This window comes from Crocuta crocuta, unplaced genomic scaffold (assembly GCF_008692635.1).
Source record: "Crocuta crocuta isolate KB4526 unplaced genomic scaffold, BGI_CrCroc_1.0 scaffold52, whole genome shotgun sequence".
Taxonomy (NCBI): domain Eukaryota; kingdom Metazoa; phylum Chordata; class Mammalia; order Carnivora; family Hyaenidae; genus Crocuta; species Crocuta crocuta.
Window position 1 is genome coordinate 3,764,876 of NW_027528617.1, and position 7,901 is coordinate 3,772,776.

Below are 7,901 nucleotides of genomic sequence, written 5' to 3' on the forward strand. Positions count from 1 at the left end.
CTGTGGGGCAGATGAAGTTGGGGATCACTGCTCTAGGGAACAAATGTAAGAATGAACTGCTTTACAACAGTTCCCAGGTGATTCCAATCACCAGGCAAGTTCAGAGAACAGTGATCTTCAGATGATCATCTTCAGTGACAATGATCATCTTTCCAAGATGTCTTCAGAACCCATGTAGATTTAATTTACATTATGTTTTGGATCCTGACTCCATATCACACCTGTCTTCTGATTCACTCTCACTCTGGTGCACCTAGCTAATCTTCAAAGCAATGATTCTGTTGCATTAGAGTTTCTCAACCAGTAATTGCTTTTGAAAACACAAATTTTTAAGCCACACGCCAGACCTGAAGGTGGAGTTCAGAAATGTGCAATTCTAACAAGCCTCCTGAGTGATTCTTGGCTCTAGCAAAGGTTGCAGTCTATAACATTAAAACTTGCTTGGAATGGAGAGCAAGAGAAGACAATGAATGATAGAAGCTCAAGAGGCAGATATTAATATCCTGCACTCATTTCCTTCTAATTACAGCACCTTTCATTGAGTGGAACTAAGCCACTCTGTATCAATACTGAAAAAAGCTTTTGAAAGTATTTAATTTGTGGATTGAGAGAGAGCTGTACTTATGAAAGGTGGATATGACTTATGAGTCAATGAATAATACCCTGTTACTCCAAAAATACAGTTGGCTATGTACAGACATTTAAGTTTGTGGGCATAGCCTAAAATCAGGGAAAGTTAAATTTTCAGCAGAGTCACTTTGTAGCTCCTTGATCTTGCTGAGTTTTCCATGTAACTCATGAATTTGAGATAATGAATTTGTTTTCCAGAAAAGAAAATCTTAAAATCTTGATTACTATAATCCAGTTGTATATTAAAAGGTATTTTCTTATTTTTATCAAAGATCCCCCAACAACTCAGAAATAAATGGCCCCAAATTAAAGATTAAGTACTTTTCAGAAAATGCCCATTTGCTTAACATACATTTAACCTGCTAGATTGTAGAGCAGTGCTGGTGCTGGATATTTTGTCTTGTTAGCCATTGTATAACTAGGACTTGGTTCTATACCTAGCATAAAAGTGATTTAAAAAATATGTGATGATCAAATTAAGGCCATATCTATTGTTAAAAATTCTCCAAATATTTGGGGGGGGGGNGGTGAAGCGTCTGACTTTGACTCAGGTCCTTACCTCACAGTTCGTGAGTTTGAACCCCACATCAGACTCTCATGGAGCCCACTTCAGATCTTCTGTCTCCCCCTCTCTCTGCCCCTCCCCTGCACAGGCTCTCTCTCTCTCTCTCAAATAAATAAATAAATAAATAAATAAATAAATAAATAACCATTTAAAAAATTCTCCCAATATGAAAAGTTGAAGAAAAATTCACTTCCAGTTGGAATTATGTGGAGAACAGTAACAACAGTAGGGGAAAAATCTAGTACCTTCAAACATGGAAATATGAATACATTTACAGCCCCTATGGCATTTGTTCTGTATAGGAAAAATACAGACCTTCTAAACATCCATTTTAGATGTGAAAAGTCATGATTCTTGACCCCTTCATCAAACACCTGAAAGCCCAAATTAGGAGCTGGACTAGCTGGTGCTTTCTAGCCTTATATAAGTTATGTAATTAATATTAGCTACATAATGTAACTCTCTATCTAGATGGATACCTAGATGGTAATCCAGCTAGCAAAATATATTATCTATCTATTGCTATATTAGAAGTGAAGGTTATGACAGTGTCTAAGCTTTAAACATACTCTGTTTTTGTTTTTGTTCTTTTTTTTTGTTAACTTATTTCTTTGCTCTTATTTTATTATTATTATTTGGAGAATGATGACAAGTTAATGAAATTTCATATAAGTTAGCCTGATGATATGAGTATTTCACAGCAGATAAGAGCAGTGATGGGTAGACTGGCCCAACTCTGGTTCTCGATTATCACTTAATGGCTGTATGTATGACCATATATGAGTCAAGATCCAGTCAGGAGAGAGAACACCAGTAGCTTGAATGTTACTTAAGTATAAAGTTGTTATTTAGGTAAATGAAGTCGAATTCTAGATTTCTCCAAAGTTGCAAGTGCAGGAAGCAGCCCTCACCTCCAAATACTGGGAGAAGTGAGCTACAGAGTTACTGAAATTTAGAAACTTAGCAGAAGGACCCCATGGTCAAGGGACCCTCACTTCCCCTGGAGAGGAGTTTAATGAAGCACACTTGATTCTCCTGCATTTAGAGAAAGGACTCTGCTACTGGAGTAAGGAAACATGCAGGGCTAATGCGCAGAGCACACAGAAGCAGACGCGAAGCCTACAGGGAGCCTGCAGGAAGCAGTCAGGAGAGAGCATGGCCCATCCTCCTCCTCCAGCCTTGCAGTGGCCCTCTCGTGTCCCCTTGTGTCCCCTCGTGTCCCCGTAGGCCCAGCTGGAGAAGAAGAAACGGGGCTTCTCAGCCTTAGAATCAAAATCACAGTAAAAAAAGGTGGTTTGAAGCTTAGAGATATAAGCTAATGACTGAAGCAGGGAGCATAGTGATAAGTGTTGTGTGGCAGATAAGAGCTGGGACTGGTAGGTTGTCCTAATGTAGCATTTGACTCCAGCACTTACTAGCTATGTGATCTTTGGTTACTTATCCTTGATAAAATTATTTTCCCTTAGGTATAAAATGACAACTGTGTTAACATCTTGAAGTTGTGGAAAGTAAACTCAATATAAAGTAAACTGCTTAGCATATAGTCTGAGATAAGTGTATGACAAATGTTAGGTAGTAAACTTTTTATTTGTATTATATAGCAAGATAGTACCCTGATTTCTTTTAAGGAAGACTTCTGACTATATTACTGATCAGTGGTTTTCAACTTGTATGTTTCCAGTACCAGTGGACACTTAAACTTATAGTCACATATCTGTAAATTAATATGCACATTTCAAGCAACAGAATCCTGAAAGTATGTCTACTATTATTCATTGATTCACAGTTTTCCTATTATATACCATGCCCCTGGCATTATAGAACTTATGGTTTAGCAGAGGATAGGGGCAACTAACCAATTACAATAAAATAGTGTAAAGACCAGGATAGAATATAACAGAAGTGGGCAATTAAACTCAACAAGGTCTCAGAAGATGTCTTCCAAGGAGTAGAAACTTAAGACCTGAATAGGCTAGCCAGGCAAAGTTTGCAGAGAAGGGTGTGCACTCCACATCCTTTATAAAATTAAAATTAAAAATGCATAAGCAATAAGTTTGACAACTTTTTAGTGACAATGTGAAAGCTAGCATTCAAGGAACATATTAAAGATCTTCAGATGTGTGAGAATATTTAGTCTTATTTTTTTTAATTTTTAAATGTTTATTTATATAAGAGACAGAGAGGCAGAGAGTGAGCAGGAAAGGTCAGAGAGAGAGACACACACAGAATCCAAAGGAGGCTCCAGGCTCTGAGCTGTCAACACAAAGCCTGACACGAGGCTCAAACTCATAGACCATGAGATCACGACCTGAGCCGAAGTTGGATGCTTAACCAACTGAGCCACCCAGGCGCCTCTGTTTAGTTCTATTTCTTGAAAGAGGACAATGTCATCTGTGGGTTTTGTTGTTTCAATCCTAGAGAAGTCAGTGGAGTTTGGAGTAGATCGTCAAAGCTCAATATATACCTGTCAGAGTTCTATAGCATTATACTATAATAGCTCAGGGTATGCCTGGGTAAGATTAGTATCTATCACATATTGAGGCCCTGAATAATCATGGAGATTATTTACAATTTTTATATCTTCTTGTTGAACTATTCCCTTTACTATTATGTAGTGTTCTTTACCTCTTGTTATGGTATTTGTTTTAATGTCTATTTTGTCCAGTATAAGTATTACTTCTTCAGTGTTCTTTTGACATCCATTTGCATGATAAATATTTCTCCATCCCTCACTCTCAATCTACAAATGTCTTTAGTTCTGAAATGAGTCTCTTATAAGCTGCAAGTATATGGGTCTTATTTTTTATTCACTCTGTCATCCTGTGTCTTTTGATTGGAACATTTAGTCCACTTACATTCAAAGTATATAAATAGATATATATCTATTGCCATTTTATTACTTGTTTTGGGACATGGAGATTACATACTGCATGGAGATTACAAAATGTGAAAGGAAGAGAACCATTTTCTACTAATCTAGTTAATAACAATCCAGTCTATTTATTTGTATCTATCTCTACATATATATATGATATACTATCAGAATCTTGCATATGAATAGCTATGTATTCCTGCACCCAAAAGTTATAGAGTGATGCTTCAAAGGCTGTTGAATCACATATTTTTCCCTCTTGGTCCTTGGTTTTGATTTCTAGAGAGATAAAAAAAAATTATTGCTGTGAATGTCTTAGGAGAATTATCATCCTAGTGTGAAATGATCGTTGATATTCCTGACTACTTTTTACAAGCAAAATAACAATTACAAGGGATAAATTTAATTTCTGTATTTAGTTTTCATACATGGTATTTGTTGTATAAAATACCATTGGCCAGGATACCTAGATCTCTTCATTTAATTCCAGACCTGCTTTTAATGATCTCTTATCCTTTGACCTAATAAATCACATGTTGTCTTAGACCATTATGACTTTATAAAATATAGATGGTGTTAATAACCACAAAACAAGTAACAAAATGGCATTGAATACATATCTATCAAGTATTTGAATGTAAATGGACTAAATGCTCCAACAAAAAGATACAGGATGACAGAGTGGATGAAAAAATGAGACCCATCTACCTGCACAGCTTACAAGAGACTCATTTCAGACCTAAAGACAGACTATAAGAGACTCATTTCTCTCTCTCTCTCTCTCTCTCTCACACACGCGCACACACACACACACACACACACACGAACTATATAGTCCAATATCACTGATGAACTTAAATGCAAAAATCTTTAACAAAATACTAGCAAACACAATGCAACATTACATTAAAAAGATCATTTACTGGGGTACCTGGATGACTCCGTTGGTTAAGACCCAACTTTAGCTCAGGTCATGTTTTCTTGGTTCACAAGTTCCAGCCTCACATTGGGCTCTCTGCTGTCTGTGCAGAACCCTTCAGATCCTTTGTTCCCCTCTCTCTCTCTCTCTGAATATAAACATTAAAAATCATTCACCATGATCAGGTGGGGTTTATTCCCAGGATGNAGTGCAGAACCCTTCAGATCCTTTGTTCCCCTCTCTCTCTCTCTGAATATAAACATTAAAAATCATTCACCATGATCAGGTGGGGTTTATTCCCAGGATGCAAGGGTGCTTCAATATTCACAAATCAATCAATGTGATACATCACGTCAATCAGAGGAAAAGATAAAAATCAAATGATCATTTCAATTGATGCAGAAAAAGCATTTAACAAGGTACATCATCTATTCATGATTAAAACTCTCAACAAAGTAAGTTTAGAGGAAACATACTTCTACATAATAAAGGCCATATAATGAAAAACGCATAGCAAACATCATACTCAGTGGGGAAAACTGAGAGCTTTCCCCTTAAGGACAGGAACAAAACGAGAATGTCCACTCTCACCAATTTTATTCAGCATAGTACTGGAAGTCCTAGCCACAGCAGTCAGACAACAAAAAGAAAAATAAAAGGCATCCAAATTGGTAAGGAAGAAGTAAAACTTTCACTATTTGCAGATAACATGACACCCTGTAGAAGAACTGAAGACTCGACCAAAAAAACTACTAGAACTAATAAATGAATTCAGTAAAGTTGCAGGATACAAAATCAAGAGGCATACTTAAGGTTAAAGCCTATGTTTCTGTCTGCTCCTCACTTCCTGGCTTGGATGTGCACCTATGGTATCCACACTGCAACCTTGAAAGCAGAAAGATTGAAAGAGTCCAAATTCTGATGGCACCATTGAGGCACTGCACCAAACTTGGGACTACCAACCTCCAGACTTCTTTTTATGGAAGATAAAGATCTTATTGTTCAGGCCACTCCAGATGGTAATGCACTGTTTCTAGATGAAAGCATTCTAACTGCTTACAAGGGATAAGGAGCAGATCTGGGGTGATCATTAAAAGGCATTTTATGATGTGTAAATGCTATTGCCTTCAAGAGCAGAAAATATCCCTAACATAAATTTCCTAATTTTGATAAAATATATATCTACCAGTATTGGTGATGATTCTTAATATTATATTTATATCACAAAAATTTTTTATTAACTCTCTTTATTTTCTATAGTTGTTTTTAATATCTTGCTTTGCCATCCATAAATCGTGTATCAGTATTCCTTTATGGGCTTCTCTTTATTTTAGAAAGTTTCAAGTACAGATGTGAACTGCATAGATCCATTTATGACAATTTTTTTCCATAAGCACAGTATAGTACTATAAATATATTTTCTCTTATGATTCTCTTAATATTTTCCCCTAGATTACTTTGTATATTGTATATTGTAGGAATAAAGTATATGATACATATACAAAATATGTGTTAATTGACTGTTGATGTTATGGGTAAGGCTTCTAGTCAATAGTAGGCTATTAGTTTTCGAGGCGGGGTGGGGGAGGAGTCAAAGCTCCTAACCCCTTGTTCAGGGGTCAGTTGTATGTGCTTCTCCTAAATATCGGGTTATAATTTTCTTTCAGCACTCATCAGACATTTATGTTTATATGTGTGTGAGGGGATGTTAGAAGATATAGGATCATATAAAAGAATGAAAACATATAGTTCATGCGCACAGGGAATGCACATTCTAATAGAAATTTGACCTGTATATAAATAATCACAGACCAAATAGTCAAGGTAAAAATTTGACCGAAGAGCTATACTCCATGAAAGGAGGGATGGCTTCAGGAAGGCTTCACAATGGAGTTTAAATTTCATGATAGTTACGATTTTTTTTAAATGGAATGGGGAGAGTATGTCCCATAACTCTCTGTATTTATAATATATTTCCTCCTGCAAATCACACGTCCCTGGCTTGGAGACTGATTGGTTTTACTGGAGTGAGGGTCTTACAATGGGATACAATAGTCAGTGTGGGCTGTATCTTGAAGAACATAATTGAGCATCTGTAATTTGTTTCCATTTTTCTTCATTCTGTTTCTGTTCAACTGATCCAAGTTGTTTTATCTGAGTTTTTGTCATATGATATCATTTGCTGAATTTGTGTCCAACCTAGGAGACTATGTAAATGTACGTTTGTGGGGGGATTTTAGTGGAAGAAACAAGCCTACTTTCCTGTTTCTTAACATCAGACTATTTTTGCGAAGTTATTTGCTCTTAGTAACAGAGCCTTTGTATTTCCTAAAATTCTTCATGCTCCCCTCCCCTGGAAATTTGAAATCCAAGACTAGAGTCATGTATTTAATCAGCTTGACTCTAGCTGTATTCGAAATTTTGTGAACACCAATGGTGTCAGGAGCTGTCACATATATTTAGCTATGGTTCAGCTCTCTAGGATATAAATATTTTCATTCAGGGGCTTCTGGTACTAAGTAGCCATTCATTTATTTATTGATTTAACACAAGATTTTTAGCATACCTTGAACCAGGTCGTGTTCTTGGTCCTGAAGATATAACAGTGAATTTGAAAACCAAAGTCCTTCTTCTCATGGGGATTAAATTCTAATGGTAGCTCTGATTAGCTTGAAAATAAAACAGCTATCAAATTCTGCTCAAATGTCGTTTTCTCAAGAGAGCCTTCTCATTTTTCAGGCTGTTCCCATATTACACTGTTAGCTCTACTGCTTTTTTCTCCCTCATAGCAATGATTTGCTCTTCCCTTTGTCTCTCTGTCTATTCCTATTTCTCTTTTCCCCAGTCCCCTCAATAAGCTGTGAGCTAGAGGGCAAGGACCAATATTTTATCATCTTTGTATTAAAAGAAAATAT